The sequence below is a fragment of the Heterodontus francisci genome, chromosome 41 (assembly GCF_036365525.1).
Source record: "Heterodontus francisci isolate sHetFra1 chromosome 41, sHetFra1.hap1, whole genome shotgun sequence".
NCBI lineage: Eukaryota > Metazoa > Chordata > Chondrichthyes > Heterodontiformes > Heterodontidae > Heterodontus > Heterodontus francisci.
Window position 1 is genome coordinate 6329753 of NC_090411.1, and position 19225 is coordinate 6348977.

The 19225-nt window shown below is 54.8% G+C and overlaps 1 non-coding gene and 7 pseudogenes across 1 annotated transcript; all 8 read left to right on the forward strand.

Annotated features, from left to right (window-relative positions):
* Positions 1 to 5091: 5091 nt before the first annotated feature.
* LOC137354255 (U2 spliceosomal RNA) lies at positions 5092 to 5268 on the forward strand (annotated as a pseudogene).
* Positions 5269 to 5654: 386 nt separating this feature from the next.
* Positions 5655 to 5763, forward strand: LOC137354605 (U2 spliceosomal RNA; annotated as a pseudogene).
* A 5200-nt stretch (positions 5764 to 10963) lies between these two features.
* On the forward strand, positions 10964 to 11144 carry LOC137354312 (U2 spliceosomal RNA; annotated as a pseudogene).
* A 386-nt stretch (positions 11145 to 11530) lies between these two features.
* On the forward strand, positions 11531 to 11625 carry LOC137354752 (U2 spliceosomal RNA; annotated as a pseudogene).
* A 484-nt stretch (positions 11626 to 12109) lies between these two features.
* On the forward strand, positions 12110 to 12302 carry LOC137354494 (U2 spliceosomal RNA). The gene has a single exon (XR_010970463.1). It is a non-coding gene; the product is annotated as a U2 spliceosomal RNA (small nuclear RNA).
* A 390-nt stretch (positions 12303 to 12692) lies between these two features.
* On the forward strand, positions 12693 to 12801 carry LOC137354631 (U2 spliceosomal RNA; annotated as a pseudogene).
* A 5200-nt stretch (positions 12802 to 18001) lies between these two features.
* Positions 18002 to 18176, forward strand: LOC137354373 (U2 spliceosomal RNA; annotated as a pseudogene).
* Positions 18177 to 18562: 386 nt separating this feature from the next.
* Positions 18563 to 18671, forward strand: LOC137354729 (U2 spliceosomal RNA; annotated as a pseudogene).
* The last annotated feature ends 554 nt before the right edge of the window (positions 18672 to 19225 follow it).

Consider the following 19225-nt stretch of genomic DNA (forward strand, 5'->3'; position numbering starts at 1 on the left):
TTCATCAAGAAAATTCTCTTCGATTGCTGCGGATTTCAAGCGACGGACGTCTTCTGCCTGCAGGATTTCCCCAGCAGTGGATACTTCGACGTGACGTTCCGGAACGTGGCGGGATGCATCAAGTTCCTGAAGGCGTTCAAGGAGAAAGGGGACCGGGCGCCACTGTCGATCCTCACAGCGGAGCCGCTCTTCACGCTTCCGTCACAACGGGACCGGGTGGTGACGATTCACCTCTACAACCCCCATGTTCCGGTGGTGGATGTACTCACCTTTCTCGCCAGGTACGTCGAGGTGGCCGGCAGCAGCACTGATGTCAAGGACCCCTTTGGGATCTGGACCAGCAAGCGGCAGGTCAAGGTGACCTTGAAGGTAGATCCCAGTGGAGCCATCATCCACCCTCCCTCCAGCTTCGCTATCGGGGGAAGTCGAGGCTTCTTGGTCTACGCTGGGCAGCCCAGAGTTTGTCGCACCTGTGGCAAATCTGGTCACATGGCAGCCAACTGCAGCACGGTTGTTTGCAAGAACTGCAAGGAGGAAGGCCATCAGACCAAGGACTGTAAGCAGACTAAGTGTTGCAACTTGTGCGGTGCGGCAGGCCATCTCTACAAGACCTGTCCCAAACGTTGTCAAAGCTATGCTCAGGCGGCAAGGTCCAAGGAATGGCCGGGCGAAGGTTCGACGAAGGCGTCCGCTGTTCGAAAGGAGACCAACAACCTTCTCCGCAGTGAGGAACTTCAACCTGAGAAGGAAGGGGAGGCGGCTGAAACCAACGACCCAGCACCTACCCAGCGCCCGGAAACCCCTCCCCCACAGACAGAATCAATGGAGGAGGAGGCAGCAGATGGACAAACAGGTCAGTGGCAAGTGGTCCAGAGGAGAACCACAAAGAAAAAACATCCCAAAGCCACCACCCAAACCAGTGGCAAGAGGAGGCTCTCTTCTGAATCAGACTGCAACAACTCCTCTTCACTGGACGGGGAAATGCTGGAACGACAGCCCCTTCAAAAGAGGCGGCAGAACTCCGAGATGGATGATAAAGCATCCCAGCCCCCGGGCACTGGAAGCTGTGATGGGCCCAGCGTGCCCCAACCCCAATGCCCCACACGTAACGACGTGGCCAACGCATCTCAGCTCCAGGACACCGGGAGCAAAGACACGTCTGGCGCACCTGAGCTCCGGGAGACCGGGAGCTGTGATGTTTTCGAGGAGGAACAGATGGAAGCAGCTGAGGACAACCCAATCCTCTCTGCCTACAAGACCCCCCCGATGTCACCCGAGCGGCACAAACCCTGCAGGAAAAATCAGGAGGGGTTTCTGAGCCCAACCAACGTGAAACTGCTTGCGCATACGATGGGTATGCAGGAACATCCCGAAGGGGAAGGACTGGGACTAGCGAGGACAAATGGTATGGGAAGCAACAACTAATTTTTAGTAAAAAATGGGTGTAAGAATTGCTTCCATTAATGTGCGTAGCATTAAATCGACTACGCGATGTGTTTCAACCTTGGATTACCTTGCCAAGGTCAAAGCTGACCTACTGTTTCTGCAGGAGTGTGGAATACCACACCTCAGCACCTACAGGCAGTGGTCGCGATGGTGGTCCCACGGGCCATCGATCTGGTCGGGGGGTAATGACTGCCGTTCCTCCGGCCTGGGTATTCTGCTGCGGGGAGGTAACTTCACCATCTCCGAAGTTAAGGAGGTGGTGGGCGGCCGCCTCCTCGTAGCAGACGTGATGTACAACAACGCTCCGCTCCGGTTGATCAACGTGTACGCCCCGGTACAACGCAGCGAGCGGCTGACCGTCTTCCAGCAGCTCCCACTGCTGCTGGCGACGTCCAGGCCGGTCATCCTAGGCGGTGACTTCAACTGCATCATCGATGCGGCTGGACGATCCGGCAGTGACGACAGCAAACTGGACGCTACGTCCAGATTCCTAGTAGAAACAGTTAAGGATGCCAAACTGCACGACGTCTTCAGCAAACCTGCAGACGGAGCGCAGCGCAGATACACATGGTCAAGATCGGACGGGTCTGCCCGTTCCAGGATTGACTTCCTGTTTGTTTCCCGTGCTGTCACGGTCGGATCCACCGACGTCAAGCCGGTGTTCTTCTCCGACCACTGCCTCTTACTGGCCGACTGTCACTTACAGGACGACCAGCGGGTTGGCAGAGGGACGTGGAAGCTCAATGCGACACTGCTGACCCCAGAGAACGTTGAGGAACTCAAAAGGGATTACAATGGTTGGAGGACCGTGAAACCCCTCTTTGAGTCTCCAGTTCACTGGTGGGAAGCGATTAAGGAGAACATCAAGAGGTTCTTCATCCACAAAGGTGTTCAGAAGGCGAGAGAGAGACAGAGGGAACTGTCCCGACTCCAGAAAATTATGCAAAATCTACTCCGGTTGCAGTCAATGGGGGTCGAGGTCAAGGAGGACCTCCAAGAGGTGAAGAGCCAGCAGGCCTCGCTCTTTGCCAAGGAGGCCTCCAAGATCATCTTCCGGTCCAGAGTCCGCTCCATCGAGCAGGATGAGACGTGCTCGCGTTACTTCTTCCAAAAGGTACACAGAGAGAGCTCTGTTATCAGCAGCCTGAAGGAAGAAGATGGCTCGGTAACGTCTTCGCAGTCCGACATACTAAGGATCAGCAAATCCTTTTATGCTGGGCTGTATGACGCGAAGCCCACAGACAGCAGAGCCTCCCAGTCCTTCCTGTCATCTATCACAGAGGTCTTAGATGACAGCAGGAGGGAGGGACTGGACAAGCCGCTAACTCTGGACGAGCTGACAAAGGCCGTCGAGTCTTTCGAGGCGAGTAAAACTCCCGGGAGCGACGGCTTACCGGTCGAGTTGTACTCGGCCCTGTGGGACTGGGTCGGCCCGGACCTGCTGGAAGTATACGAGAGTATGCTCCTGGCCGGTAGCATGTCAGAATCCATGAGAAAAGGCATCATCACCCTCATTTACAAGCAGAAGGGGGAGAGGGTAGAAATCAGAAATTGGCGGCCCATCTCACTGCTTAATGTTGATTACAAGATTCTGTCCAAAGTCATAGCCAGTCGAGTCAAGTCTGCTCTGGAGCTGGTGATTCACCCCGATCAGACCTGTACTGTACCCGGCAGGAAGATCTCTGATAGCCTCGCGCTACTCAGGGATACGATCGCCTACGTACGGGACAGGAGGGTGGACACCTGCCTCATCAGCCTGGACCAGGAGAAGGCTTTTGACAGGATATCGCACACCTACATGATGGACGTGCTTTCCAAAATGGGGTTTGGGGAGGGAATCTGCAATTGGATCCAACTGCTCTACACAAACATCAGTAGCGCAGTGTCAATCAACGGGTGGGAATCTGAAAGTTTCCCGATCAAATCTGGAGTCAGACAGGGCTGTCCTCTTTCCCCGGTCTTGTTTGTTTGCTGTATTGAACCCTTTGCTGAGTCTATTAGGAAGGATGCGAGCATAAGAGGGGTGACAATCCCAGGCAGCGGAGGCACTCAGGTCAAAACCTCCCTGTACATGGATGACGTCGCCGTCTTCTGCTCGGATCCGCTGTCCGTGCGCAGACTGATGAGCATCTGCGACCAGTTCGAACTGGCCTCGGGAGCCAAAGTTAACCACGGCAAGAGCGAGGCCATGTTCTTTGGGAACTGGGCTGACCGATCCTTTGTCCCCTTCACCGTCAGGTCAGATTACCTGAAGGTGCTGGGGATATGGTTCGGAAGGGCCGGGGCGTGCACCAAAACATGGGAGGAGCGAGTAGCCAAGGTACGACAAAAGTTGGGCATGTGGGGGCAGCGGTCTCTCTCCATTGTGGGTAAGAACCTGGTCATCAGGTGCGAGGCGCTCACGTTGTTGCTCTACGTGGCGCAGGTCTGGCCCATACCCCACTCCTGCGCCGTGGCAGTCACCCGAGCCATTTTCCGCTTCGTCTGGGGATCTAAAATGGACCGGGTCCGGAGGGACACGATGTTCAAATCTCTGGACAAGGGCGGGAAAAATGTACCCAACGTGGCCCTCATCCTGATGACCACCTTCGTGTGCGGCTGCATCAAGCTATGTGTCGATCCCCAGTACGCAAACTCCAAGTGTCACTACGTGCTGAGGTTCTATCTGTCCCCGGTGTTGCGAAGGATGGGCCTGGTCACATTGCCGCGGAACGCTCCGTGCAGTTGGGCGGCGCCGTACCACCTATCCTTCGTGGAGCAGTTTCTGCGGAAAAACACCTTTGACCACCGGTCCATCAGGCAGTGGTCTGCACGGAATGTCCTCAAGGCCCTACGGGAAAAGGAAACGGTGGATCCTGTCGGATGGTTCCCCGAGCAGACCGTCAAAGTCATTTGGCGGAATGCCTCATCACCAGAACTTTCAAACAAGCACCAAGACGTAGCTTGGCTGGTGGTGAGAAGGGCCCTCCCCGTCAGATCCTTCATGCACACCCGAAGTCTCGCCCCCTCCGCACAGTGCCCCCGCGTTGGCTGTGGTGGGGAAGAGACGGTCGCCCACCTCCTCCTGGAATGTGCCTTTGCAAAGCAGGTGTGGAAAGAGATGCAGTGGTTTTTGTCAAGGTTCATCCCAAGCAGCTCTGTAACACAGGAGTCTGTGCTCTACGGGCTGTTCCCAGGGACGCACACCGAGACAAACATCAACTGCTGCTGGAGGACTATCAATTCGGTGAAAGACGCCCTTTGGTCTGCCCGAAACTTGCTGGTCTTCCAGCGCAAAGAGTTGTCCACCACCGAATGTTGCAGACTGGCACATTCCAAGGTCCAGGACTACGTGCTGAGGGACGCACTAAAGCTTGGGGCAGCCGCAGCAAAGGCTCAATGGGGAAAGACCACAGTGTAAGGTTCCCCCACCAAGCTAGACTGAGGGGCTAGATCCATGAGAAACCCCTCGAACTGTATCGTTAATATTCTGAATTGCTGTAAATGTAAAACTGTAATTGACATGACAATTGAGAAACGGAAGGGTTGGGAAGAAACTCATGACAGTATTGAAGGAAACTGATCTCCCTTGCAATGTTTGTATTTTTTGGTGCTGTTTGGAAACTGTTTGGCAATGTAATTTTTACAGATTTTTATGAATAAAGTATATTTTGGAAATAAAAAAAAAAATCTGTTCTTATCAGTTTAATATCTGATACGTCCCCTATCTGGGGACCAAATATTAAATTGATTTTTGGGACAGGGAGATGGAGCAGGGGCTTGCCCCGTCCACTCCATGCATCCACCTGGTATTGCAGTGTTTCCAGGAGCGGTGCAGCTTCCCCCCTCCACGGGGGCGAGACCCCTGCTGAAAAATAGAATTCGCAATAGTGACGGCGCTGCTGCTCGGCTGGCTTTGCTGCAGTTTTCCGTGGGCGCTACGCTGCCCCCTGTTGGATTGCCCCGCAGTTGCAGGCCGCCCTTTGCTGCCCAGCGCGCGCGCGTCTTTTTTCCTGCGCAACGCCTCGCGCAGAAGCGTGAGGAATGGCTGCGCGTGGCATGCACGCGTGCTTTCCTTTCTGCTTGCAAGGCCCGGCAACAAAAGGAGCTCTGGCTCAAAGACCGCCCGCCGTCGCCTCTTTCGCCCGAGGCTCGCCCACCCGACGGCTACTTTGACGTAGAGGCCGCACGCCGGGCCTGACGCGCGCAGCAAACGCAGTTTTACGGCCATCGCTTCTCGGCCTTTTGGCTAAGATCAAGTGTAGTATCTGTTCTTATCAGTGCTTATTTGATTGAGAAGAGACCATGATCATTGCCTTTTGATCCTGGGGAAGCTTTGAGTAAAATGGCTATAACCAAATTTCGAGCTTCGGGCCAGGGAGTGCGCAACACTGTTCGGGTGGTCGTGAAGGACAAGGAAGGAGATGCACCGGTCGATCGCACCTTCTTCATCAAGAAAATTCTCTTCGATTGCTGCGGATTTCAAGCGACGGATGTCTTCTGCCTGCAGGATTTCCCCAGCAGTGGATACTTCGACGTGACGTTCCGGAACGTGGCGGGATGCATCAAGTTCCTGAAGTCGTTCAAGGAGAAAGGGGACCGGGCTCCACTGTCGATCCTCACAGCGGAGCCGCTCTTCACGCTTCCGTCACAACGGGACCGGGTGGTGACGATTCACCTCTACAACCCCCATGTTCCGGTGGTGGATGTACTCACCTTTCTCGCCAGGTACGTCGAGGTGGCCGGCAGCAGCACTGATGTCAAGGACCCCTTTGGGATCTGGACCAGCAAGCGGCAGGTCAAGGTGACCTTGAAGGTAGATCCCAGTGGAGCCATCATCCACCCTCCCTCCAGCTTCGCTATCGGGGGAAGTCGAGGCTTCTTGGTCTACGCTGGGCAGCCCAGAGTTTGTCGCACCTGTGGCAAATCTGGTCACATGGCAGCCAACTGCAGCACGGTTGTTTGCAAGAACTGCAAGGAGGAAGGCCATCAGACCAAGGACTGTAAGCAGACTAAGTGTTGCAACTTGTGCGGTGCGGCAGGCCATCTCTACAAGACCTGCCCCAAACGTTGTCTCAGCTATGCTCAGGCGGCAAGGTCCAAGGAATGGCCGGGCGAAGGTTCGACGAAGGCGTCCGCTGTTCGAAAGGAGACCAGCAACCTTCTCCGCAGTGAGGAACTTCAACCTGAGAAGGAAGGGGAGGCGGCTGAAACCAACGACCCAGCACCTACCCAGCGCCCGGAAACCCCTCCTCCACAGACAGAATCAATGGAGGAGGAGGCAGCAGATGGACAAACAGGTCAGTGGCAAGTGGTCCAGAGGAAAACCACAAAGAAAAAACATCCCAAAGCCACCACCCAAACCAGTGGCAAGAGGAGGCTTTCATCTGAATCAGACTGCAACAACTCCTCTTCACTGGACGGGGAAATGCTGGAACGACAGCCCCTTCAAAAGAGGCGGCAGAACTCCGAGATGGATGATCAAGCATCCCAGCCCCCGGGCACTGGAAGCTGTGATGGGCCCGGCGTGCCCCAACCCCAATTCCCCACACGTAACGACGTGGCCAACGCATCTCAGCTCCGGGACACCGGGAGCAAAGACACGTCTGGCGCACCTGAGCTCCGGGAGACCGGGAGCTGTGATGTTTTCGAGGAGGAACAGATGGAAGCAGCTGAGGACAACCCAATCCTCTCTGCCTACAAGACCCCCCAGATGTCACCCGAGCGGCACAAACCCTGCAGGAAAAATCAGGAGGGGTTTCTGAGCCCAACCAACGTGAAACTGCTTGCGCATACGATGGGTATGCAGGAACATCCCGAAGGGGAAGGACTGGGACTAGCGAGGACAAATGGTATGGGAAGCAACAACTAATTTTTAGTAAAAAATGGGTGTAAGAATTGCTTCCATTAATGTGCGTAGCATTAAATCGACTACGCGATGTGTTTCAACCTTGGATTACCTTGCCAAGGTCAAAGCTGACCTACTGTTTCTGCAGGAGTGTGGAATACCACACCTCAGCACCTACAGGCAGTGGTCGCGATGGTGGTCCCACGGGCCATCGATCTGGTCGGGGGGTAATGACTGCCGTTCCTCCGGCCTGGGTATTCTGCTGCGGGGAGGTAACTTCACCATCTCCGAAGTTAAGGAGGTGGTGGGCGGCCGCCTCCTCGTAGCAGACGTGATGTACAACAACGCTCCGCTCCGGTTGATCAACGTGTACGCCCCGGTACAACGCAGCGAGCGGCTGACCGTCTTCCAGCAGCTCCCACTGCTGCTGGCGACGTCCAGGCCGGTCATCCTAGGCGGTGACTTCAACTGCATCATCGATGCGGCTGGACGATCCGGCAGTGACGACAGAAAACTGGACGCTACGTCCAGATTCCTCATAGAAACAGTTAAGGATGCCAAACTGCACGACGTCTTCAGCAAACCTGCAGACGGAGCGCAGCGCAGATACACATGGTCAAGATCGGACGGGTCTGCCCGTTCCAGGATTGACTTCCTGTTTGTTTCCCGTGCTGTCACGGTCGGATCCACCGACGTCAAGCCGGTGTTCTTCTCCGACCACTGCCTCTTACTGGCCGACTGTCACTTACAGGACGACCAGCGGGTTGGCAGAGGGACGTGGAAGCTCAATGCGACACTGCTGACCCCAGAGAACGTTGAGGAACTCAAAAGGGATTACAAAGGTTGGAGGACCGTGAAACCCCTCTTTGAGTCTCCAGTTCACTGGTGGGAAGCGATAAAGGAGAACATCAAGAGGTTCTTCATCCACAAAGGTGTTCAGAAGGCGAGAGAGAGACAGAGGGAACTGTCCCGACTCCAGAAAATTATGCAAAATCTACTCCGGTTGCAGTCAATGGGGGTCGAGGTCAAGGAGGACCTCCAAGAGGTGAAGAGCCAGCAGGCCTCGCTCTTTGCCAAGGAGGCCTCCAAGATCATCTTCCGGTCCAGAGTCCGCTCCATCGAGCAGGATGAGACGTGCTCGCGTTACTTCTTCCAAAAGGTACACAGAGAGAGCTCTGTTATCAGCAGCCTGAAGGAAGAAGATGGCTCGGTAACGTCTTCGCAGTCCGACATACTAAGGATCAGCAAATCCTTTTATGCTGGGCTGTATGACGCGAAGCCCACAGACAGCAGAGCCTCCCAGTCCTTCCTGTCATCTATCACAGAGGTCTTAGATGACAGCAGGAGGGAGGGACTGGACAAGCCGCTAACTCTGGACGAGCTGACAAAGGCCGTCGAGTCTTTCGAGGCGAGTAAAACTCCCGGGAGCGACGGCTTACCGGTCGAGTTGTACTCGGCCCTGTGGGACTGGGTCGGCCCGGACCTGCTGGAAGTATACGAGAGTATGCTCCTGGCCGGTAGCATGTCAGAATCCATGAGAAAAGGCATCATCACCCTCATTTACAAGCAGAAGGGGGAGAGGGTAGAAATCAGAAATTGGCGGCCCATCTCACTGCTTAATGTTGATTACAAGATTCTGTCCAAAGTCATAGCCAGTCGAGTCAAGTCTGCTCTGGAGCTGGTGATTCACCCCGATCAGACCTGTACTGTACCCGGCAGGAAGATCTCTGATAGCCTCGCGCTACTCAGGGATACGATCGCCTACGTACGGGACAGGAGGGTGGACACCTGCCTCATCAGCCTGGACCAGGAGAAGGCTTTTGACAGGATATCGCACACCTACATGATGGACGTGCTTTCCAAAATGGGGTTTGGGGAGGGAATCTGCAATTGGATCCAACTGCTCTACACAAACATCAGTAGCGCAGTGTCAATCAACGGGTGGGAATCTGAAAGTTTCCCGATCAAATCTGGAGTCAGACAGGGCTGTCCTCTTTCCCCGGTCTTGTTTGTTTGCTGTATTGAACCCTTTGCTGAGTCTATTAGGAAGGATGCGAGCATAAGAGGGGTGACAATCCCAGGCAGCGGAGGCACTCAGGTCAAAACCTCCCTGTACATGGATGACGTCGCCGTCTTCTGCTCGGATCCGCTGTCCGTGCGCAGACTGATGAGCATCTGCGACCAGTTCGAACTGGCCTCGGGAGCCAAAGTTAACCACGGCAAGAGCGAGGCCATGTTCTTTGGCAACTGGGCTGACCGATCCTTTGTCCCCTTCACCGTCAGGTCAGATTACCTGAAGGTGCTGGGGATATGGTTCGGAAGTGCCGGGGCGTGCACCAAAACATGGGAGGAGCGAGTAGCCAAGGTACGACAAAAGTTGGGCATGTGGGGGCAGCGATCTCTCTCCATTGTGGGTAAGAACCTGGTCATCAGGTGCGAGGCGCTCACGTTGTTGCTCTACGTGGCGCAGGTCTGGCCCATACCCCACTCCTGCGCCGTGGCAGTCACCCGAGCCATTTTCCGCTTCGTCTGGGGATCTAAAATGGACCGGGTCCGGAGGGACACGATGTTCAAATCTCTGGACATGGGCGGGAAAAATGTACCCAACGTGGCCCTCATCCTGATGACCACCTTCGTGTGCGGCTGCATCAAGCTATGTGTAGATCCCCAGTACGCAAACTACAAGTGTCACTACGTGCTGAGGTTCTATCTGTCCCCGGTGTTGCGAAGGATGGGCCTGGTCACATTGCCGCGGAACGCTCCGTGCAGTTGGGCGGCGCCGTACCACCTATCCTTCGTGGAGCAGTTTCTGCGGAAAAACACCTTTGACCACCGGTCCATCAGGCAGTGGTCTGCACGGAATGTCCTCAAGGCCCTACGGGAAAAGGAAACGGTGGATCCTGTCGGATGGTTCCCCGAGCAGACCGTCAAAGTCATTTGGCGGAATGCCTCATCACCAGAACTTTCAAACAAGCACCAAGACGTAGCTTGGCTGGTGGTGAGAAGGGCCCTCCCCGTCAGATCCTTCATGCACACCCGAAGTCTCGCCCCCTCCGCACAGTGCCCCCGCGTTGGCTGTGGTGGGGAAGAGACGGTCGCCCACCTCCTCCTGGAATGTGCCTTTGCAAAGCAGGTGTGGAAAGAGATGCAGTGGTTTTTGTCAAGGTTCATCCCAAGCAGCTCTGTAACACAGGAGTCTGTGCTCTACGGGCTGTTCCCAGGGACGCACACCGAGACAAACATCAACTGCTGCTGGAGGACTATCAATTCGGTGAAAGACGCCCTTTGGTCTGCCCGAAACTTGCTGGTCTTCCAGCGCAAAGAGTTGTCCACCGCCGAATGTTGCAGACTGGCACATTCCAAGGTCCAGGACTACGTGCTGAGGGACGCACTAAAGCTTGGGGCAGCCGCAGCAAAGGCTCAATGGGGAAAGACCACAGTGTAAGGTTCCCCCACCAAGCTAGACTGAGGGGCTGGATCCATGGGAAACCCCTCGAACTGTATCGTTAATATTCTGAATTGCTGTAAATGTAAAACTGTAATTGACATGACAATTGTGAAACGGAAGGGTTGGGAAGAAACTCATGACAGTATTGAAGGAAACTGATCTCCCTTGCAATGTTTGTATTTTTTGGTGCTGTTTGGAAACTGTTTGGCAATGTAATTTTTACAGATTTTTATGAATAAAGTATATTTTGGAAATAAAAAAAAAAAAAAATCTGTTCTTATCAGTTTAATATCTGATACGTCCCCTATCTGGGGACCAAATATTAAATTGATTTTTGGGACAGGGAGATGGAGCAGGGGCTTGCCCCGTCCACTCCATGCATCCACCTGGTATTGCAGTGTTTCCAGGAGCGGTGCAGCTTCCCCCCTCCACGGGGGCGAGACCCCTACTGAAAAATAGAATTCGCAATAGTGACGGCACTGCTGCTCGGCTGACTTTGCTGCAGTTTTCCGTGGGTGCTATGCTGCCCCCTGTTGGATTGCCCCGCAGTTGCAGGCCGCCCTTTGCTGCCCAGCGCGCGCGCGTCTTTTTTCCTGCGCAACGCCTCGCGCAGAAGCGCGAGGAATGGCTGCGCGTGGCATGCACGCGTGCTTTCCTTTCTGCTTGCAAGGCCCGGCAACAAAAGGAGCTCTGGCTCAAAGACCGCCCGCCGTCGCCTCTTTCGCCCGAGGCTCGCCCAGCCGGCGGCTACTTTGACGTAGAGGCCGCGCGCCGGGCCTGACGCGCGCAGCAAACGCAGTTTTACGGCCATCGCTTCTCGGCCTTTTGGCTAAGATCAAGTGTAGTATCTGTTCTTATCAGGTGTGGAAAGAGATGCAGTGGTTTTTGTCAAGGTTCATCCCAAGCAGCTCTGTAACACAGGAGTCTGTGCTCTACGGGCTGTTCCCAGGGACGCACACCGAGACAAACATCAACTGCTGCTGGAGGACTATCAATTCGGTGAAAGACGCCCTTTGGTCTGCCCGAAACTTGCTGGTCTTCCAGCGCAAAGAGTTGTCCACCACCGAATGTTGCAGACTGGCACATTCCAAGGTCCAGGACTACGTGCTGAGGGACGCACTAAAGCTTGGGGCAGCCGCAGCAAAGGCTCAATGGGGAAAGACCACAGTGTAAGGTTCCCCCACCAAGCTGGACTGAGGGGTTGGAACCATGGGAAGCCCCTCGAACTGTATCGTTAATATTCTCAATTGCTGTAAATGTAAAACTGTAATTGACATGACAATTGTGAAACGGAAGGGTTGGGAAGAAACTCATGACATTATTGAAAGAAACTGATCTCTTTTGCAATGTTTGTATTTTTTCGTGCTGTTTGGAAACTGTTTGGCAATGTAATTTTTACAGATTTTTATGAATAAAGTATATTTTGGAAATAAAAAAAAAAAAAAAATATCTGATACGTCCCCGATCTGGGGACCAAATATTAAATTGATTTTTGGGACAGGGAGATGGAGCAGGGGCTTGCCCCGTCCACTCCATGCATCCACCTGGTATTGCAGTGTTTCCAGGAGCGGTGCAGCTTCCCCCCTCCACGGGGGCGAGACCCCTACTGAAAAATAGAATTCGCAATAGTGACGGCGCTGCTGCTCGGCTGACTTTGCTGCAGTTTTCCGTGGGCGCTACGCTGCCCCCTGTTGGATTGCCCCGCAGTTGCAGGCCGCCCTTTGCTGCCCAGCGCGCGCGCGCGTGTCTTTTTTCCTGCGCAATGCCTCACGCAGAAGCGCGAGGAATGGCTGCGCGTGGCATGCACGCGTGCTTTCCTTTCTGCATGCAAGGCCCGGCAACAAAAGGAGCTCTGGCTCAAAGACCGCCCGCCGTCGCCTCTTTCGCCCGAGGCTCGCCCACCCGGCGGCTACTTTGACGTAGAGGCCGCACGCCGGGTCTGACGCGCGCAGCAAACGCAGTTTTACGGCCATCGCTTCTCGGCCTTTTGGCTAAGATCAAGTGTAGTATCTGTTCTTATCAGTGCTTATTTGATTGAGAAGAGACCATGATCATTGCCTTTTGATCCTGGGGAAGCTTTGAGTAAAATGGCTATAACCAATTTTCGAGCTTCGGGCCAGGGAGTGCGCAACACCGTTCGGGTGGTCGTGAAGGACAAGGAAGGAGATGCACCGGTCGATCGCACCTTCTTCATCAAGAAAGTTCTCTTCGATTGCTGCGGATTTCAAGCCACGGACGTCTTCTGCCTGCAGGATTTCCCCAGCAGTGGATACTTCGACGTGACGTTCCGGAACGTGGCGGGATGCATCAAGTTCCTGAAGGCGTTCAAGGAGAAAGGGGACCGGGCTCCACTGTCGATCCTCACAGCGGAGCCGCTCTTCACGCTTCCGTCACAACGGGACCGGGTGGTGACGATTCACCTCTACAACCCCCATGTTCCGGTGGTGGATGTACTCACCTTTCTCGCCAGGTACGTCGAGGTGGCCGGCAGCAGCACTGATGTCAAGGACCCCTTTGGGATCTGGACCAGCAAGCGGCAGGTCAAGGTGACCTTGAAGGTAGATCCCAGTGGAGCCATCATCCACCCTCCCTCCAGCTTCGCTATCGGGGGAAGTTGAGGCTTTTTGGTCTACGCTGGGCAGCCCAGAGTTTGCCGCACCTGTGGCAAATCTGGTCACATGGCAGCCAACTGCAGCACGGTTGTTTGCAAGAACTGCAAGGAGGAAGGCCATCAGACCAAGGACTGTAAGCAGACTAAGTGTTGCAACTTGTGCGGTGCGGCAGGCCATCTCTACAAGACCTGCCCCAAACGTTGCCTCAGCTATGCTCAGGCGGCAAGGTCCAAGGAAAGGCCGGGAGAAGGTTCGACGAAGGCGTCCGCTATTCGAAAGGAGACCAGCAACCTTCTGCGCGGTGAGGAACTTCAACCTGAAAAGGAAGGGGAGGCAGCTGAAACCAACGACCCAGCACCTACCCAACGCCCGGAAACCCCTCCTACACAGACAGAATCAATGGAGGAGGAGGCAGCAGATGGACAAACAGGTCAGTGGCAAGTGGTCCAGAGGAAAACCACAAAGAAAAAACATCCCAAAGCCACCACCCAAACCAGTGGCAAGAGGAGGCTCTCTTCTGAATCAGACTGCAACAACTCCTCTTCACTGGACGGGGAAATGCTGGAACGACAGCCCCTTCAAAAGAGGCGGCAGAACTCCGAGATGGATGATAAAGCATCCCAGCCCCCGGGCACTGGAAGCTGTGATGGGCCCGGCGTGCCCCAACCCCAATTCCCCACACGTAACGACGTGGCCAACGCATCTCAGCTCCGGGACACCGGGAGCAAAGACACGTCTGGCGCACCTGAGCTCCGGGAGACCGGGAGCTGTGATATTTTCGAGGAGGAACAGATGGAAGCAGCTGAGGACAACCCAATCCTCTCTGCCTACAAGACCCCCCCGATGTCACCCGAGCGGCACAAACCCTGCATGAAAAATCAGGAGGGGTTTCTGAGCCCAACCAACGTGAAACTGCTTGCGCATACGATGGGTATGCAGGAACATCCCGAAGGGGAAGGACTGGGACTAGCGAGGACAAATGGTATGGGAAGCAACAACTAATTTTTAGTAAAAAATGGGTGTAAGAATTGCTTCCATTAATGTGCGTAGCATTAAATCTACTACGCGATGTGTTTCAACCTTGGATTACCTTGCCAAGGTCAAAGCTGACCTACTGTTTCTGCAGGAGTGTGGAATACCACACCTCAGCACCTACAGGCAGTGGTCGCGATGGTGGTCCCACGGGCCATCGATCTGGTCGGGGGGTAATGACTGCCGTTCCTCCGGCCTGGGTATTCTGCTGCGGGGAGGTAACTTCACCATCTCCGAAGTTAAGGAGGTGGTGGGCGGCCGCCTCCTCGTAGCAGACGTGATGTACAACAACGCTCCGCTCCGGTTGATCAACGTGTACGCCCCGGTACAACGCAGCGAGCGGCTGACCGTCTTCCAGCAGCTCCCACTGCTGCTGGCGACGTCCAGGCCGGTCATCCTAGGCGGTGACTTCAACTGCATCATCGATGCGGCTGGACGATCCGGCAGTGACGACAGCAAACTGGACGCTACGTCCAGATTCCTAGTAGAAACAGTTAAGGATGCCAAACTGCACGACGTCTTCAGCAAACCTGCAGACGGAGCGCAGCGCAGATACACATGGTCAAGATCGGACGGGTCTGCCCTTTCCAGGATTGACTTCCTGTTTGTGTCCCGTGCTGTCACGGTCGGATCCACCGACGTCAAGCCGGTGTTCTTCTCCGACCACTGCCTCTTACTGGCCGACTGTCACTTACAGGACGACCAGCGGGTTGGCACAGGGACGTGGAAGCTCAATGCGACACTGCTGACCCCAGAGAACGTTGAGGAACTCAAAAGGGATTACAAAGGTTGGAGGACCGTGAAACCCCTCTTTGAGTCTCCAGTTCACTGGTGGGAAGCGATTAAGGAGAACATCAAGAGGTTCTTCATCCACAAAGGTGTTCAGAAGGCGAGAGAGAGACAGAGGGAACTGTCCCGACTCCAGAAAACTATGCAAAATCTACTCCGGTTGCAGTCAATGGGGGTCGAGGTCAAGGAGGACCTCCAAGAGGTGAAGAGCCAGCAGGCCTCGCTCTTTGCCAAGGAGGCCTCCAAGATCATCTTCCGGTCCAGAGTCCGCTCCATCGAGCAGGATGAGACGTGCTCGCGTTACTTCTTCCAAAAGGTACACAGAGAGAGCTCTGTTATCAGCAGCCTGAAGGAAGAAGATGGCTCGGTAACGTCTTCGCAGTCCGACATACTAAGGATCAGCAAATCCTTTTGTGCTGGGTTGTATGACGCGAAGCCCACAGACAGCAGAGCCTCCCAGTCCTTCCTGTCATCTATCACAGAGGTCTTAGATGACAGCAGGAGGGAGGGACTGGACAAGCCGCTAACTCTGGACGAGCTGACAAAGGCCGTCGAGTCTTTCGAGGCGAGTAAAACTCCTGGGAGCGACGGCTTACCGGTCGAGTTGTACTCGGCCCTGTGGGACTGGGTCGGCCCGGACCTGCTGGAAGTATACGAGAGTATGCTCCTGGCCGGCAGCATGTCAGAATCCATGAGAAAAGGCATCATCACCCTCATTTACAAGCAGAAGGGGGAGAGGGTAGAAATCAGAAATTGGCGGCCCATCTCACTGCTTAATGTTGATTACAAGATTCTGTCCAAAGTCATAGCCAGTCGAGTCAAGTCTGCTCTGGAGCTGGTGATTCACCCCGATCAGACCTGTACTGTACCCGGCAGGAAGATCTCTGATAGCCTCGCGCTTCTCAGGGATACGATCGCCTACGTACGGGACAGGGGGGTGGACACCTGCCTCATCAGCCTGGACCAGGAGAAGGCTTTTGACAGGATATCGCACAGCTACATGATGGACGTGCTTTCCAAAATGGGGTTTGGGGAGGGAATCTGCAATTGGATCCAACTGCTCTACACAAACATCAGTAGCGCAGTGTCAATCAACGGGTGGGAATCTGAAAGTTTCCCGATCAAATCTGGAGTCAGACAGGGCTGTCCTCTGTCCCCGGTCTTGTTTGTTTGCTGTATTGAACCCTTTGCTGAGTCTATTAGGAAGGATGCGAGCATAAGAGGGGTGACAATCCCAGGCAGCGGAGGCACTCAGGTCAAAACCTCCCTGTACATGGATGACGTGGCCGTCTTCTGCTCGGATCCGCTGTCCGTGCGCAGACTGATGAGCATCTGCGACCAGTTCGAACTGGCCTCGGGAGCCAAAGTTAACCACGGCAAGAGCGAGGCCATGTTCTTTGGCAACTTGGCTGACCGATCCTTTGTCCCCTTCACCGTCAGGTCAGATTACCTGAAGGTGCTGGGGATATGGTTCGGAAGGGCCGGGGCGTGCACCAAAACATGGGAGGAGCGAGTAGCAAAGGTACGACAAAAGTTGGGCATGTGGGGGCAGCGATCTCTCTCCATTGTGGGTAAGAACCTGGTCATCAGGTGCGAGGCGCTCACGTTGTTGCTCTACGTGGCGCAGGTCTGGCCCATACCCCACTCCTGCGCCGTGGCAGTCACCCGAGCCATTTTCCGCTTCGTCTGGGGATCTAAAATGGACCGGGTCCGGAGGGACACGATGTTCAAATCTCTGGACAAGGGCGGGAAAAATGTACCCAACGTGGCCCTCATCCTGATGACCACCTTCGTGTGCGGCTGCATCAAGCTATGTGTCGATCCCCAGTACGCAAACTCCAAGTGTCACTACGTGCTGAGGTTCTATCTGTCCCCGGTGTTGCGAAGGATGGGCCTGGTCACATTGCCGCGGAACGCACCATGCAGTTGGGCGGCGCCGTACCACCTATCCTTCGTGGAGCAGTTTCTGCGGAAAAACACCTTTGACCACCGGTCCATCAGGCAGTGGTCTGCACGGAATGTCCTCAAGGCCCTACGGGAAAAGGAAACGGTGGATCCTGTCGGAGGGTTCCCCGAGCAGACCGTCAAAGTCATTTGGCGGAATGCCTCATCACCAGAACTTTCAAACAAGCACCAAGACGTAGCTTGGCTGGTGGTGAGAAGGGCCCTCCCCGTCAGATCCTTCATGAACACCCGAAGTCTCGCCCCCTCCGCACAGTGCCCCCGCGTTGGCTGTGGTGGGGAAGAGACGGTCGCCCACCTCCTCCTGGAATGTGCCTTTGCAAAGCAGGTGTGGAAAGAGATGCAGTGGTTTTTGTCAAGGTTCATCCCAAGCAGCTCTGTAACACAGGAGTCTGTGCTCTACGGGCTGTTCCCAGGGACGCACACCGAGACAAACATCAACTGCTGCTGGAGGACTATCAATTCGGTGAAAGACGCCCTTTGGTCTGCCCGAAACCTGCTGATCTTCCAGCGCAAAGAGTTGTCCACCACCGAATGTTGCAGACTGGCACATTCCAAGGTCCAGGACTACGTGCTGAGGGACGCACTAAAGCTTGGGGCAGCCGCAGCAAAGGCTCAATGGGGAAAGACCACAGTGTAAGGTTCCCCCACCAAGCTGGACTGAGGGGCTGGATCCATGGGAAACCCCTCGAACTGTTTCGTTAATATTCTCAATTGCTGTAAATGTAAAACTGTAATTGACATGACAATTGTGAAACGGAAGGGTTGGGAAGAAACTCATGACAGTATTGAAGGAAACTGATCTCCCTTGCAATGTTTGTATTTTTTGGTGCTGTTTGGAAACTGTTTGGCAATGTAATTTTTACAGATTTTTATGAATAAAGTATATTTTGGAAAAAAAAAAAAATCTGTTCTTATCAGTTTAATATCTGATACGTCCCCTATCTGGGGACCAAATATTAAATTGATTTTTGGGACAGGGAGATGGAGCAGGGGCTTGCCCCGTCCACTCCATGCATCCACCTGGTGTTGCAGTGTTTCCAGGAGCGGTGCAGCTTCCCCCCTCCACGGGGGCGAGACCCCTGCTGAAAAATAGAATTCGCAATAGTGACGGCGCTGCTGCTCGGCTGACTTTGCTGCAGTTTTCCGTGGGCGCTACGCTGCCCCCTGTTGGATTGCCCCGCAGTTGCAGGCCGCCCTTTGCTGCCCAGCGCGCGCGCGTCTTTTTTCCTGCGCAACGCCTCGCGCAGAAGCGTGAGGAATGGCTGCGCGTGGCATGCACGCGTGCTTTCCTTTCTGCTTGCAAGGCCCGGCAACAAAAGGAGCTCTGGCTCAAAGACAGCCCGCCGTCGCCTCTTTCGCCCGAGGCTCGCCCACCCGGCGGCTACTTTGACGTAGAGGCCGCACGCCGGGCCTGACGCGCGCAGCAAATGCAGATTTACGGCCATCGCTTCTCGGCCTTTTGGCTAAGATCAAGTGCAGTATCTGTTCTTATCAGTGCTTATTTGATTGAGAAGAGACCATGATCATTGCTTTTTGATCTTGGGGAAGCTTTGAGTAAAATGGCTATAACCAATTTTCGAGCTTCGGGCCAGGGAGTGCGCAACACCGTTCGGGTGGTCGTGAAGGACAAGGAAGGAGATGCACCGGTCGATCGCACCTTCTTCATCAAGAAAATTCTCTTCGATTGCTGCGGATTTCAAGCGACGGACGTCTTCTGCCTGCAGGATTTCCCCAGCAGTGGATACTTCGACGTGACGTTCCGGAACGTGGCGGGATGCATCAAGTTCCTGAAGGCGTTCAAGGAGAAAGGGGACCGGGCGCCACTGTCGATCCTCACAGCGGAGCCGCTCTTCACGCTTCCGTCACAACGGGACCGGGTGGTGACGATTCACCTCTACAACCCCCATGTTCCGGTGGTGGATGTACTCACCTTTCTCGCCAGGTACGTCGAGGTGGCCGGCAGCAGCACTGATGTCAAGGACCCCTTTGGGATCTGGACCAGCAAGCGGCAGGTCAAGGTGACCTTGAAGGTAGATCCCAGTGGAGCCATCATCCACCCTCCCTCCAGCTTCGCTATCGGGGGAAGTCGAGGCTTCTTGGTCTACG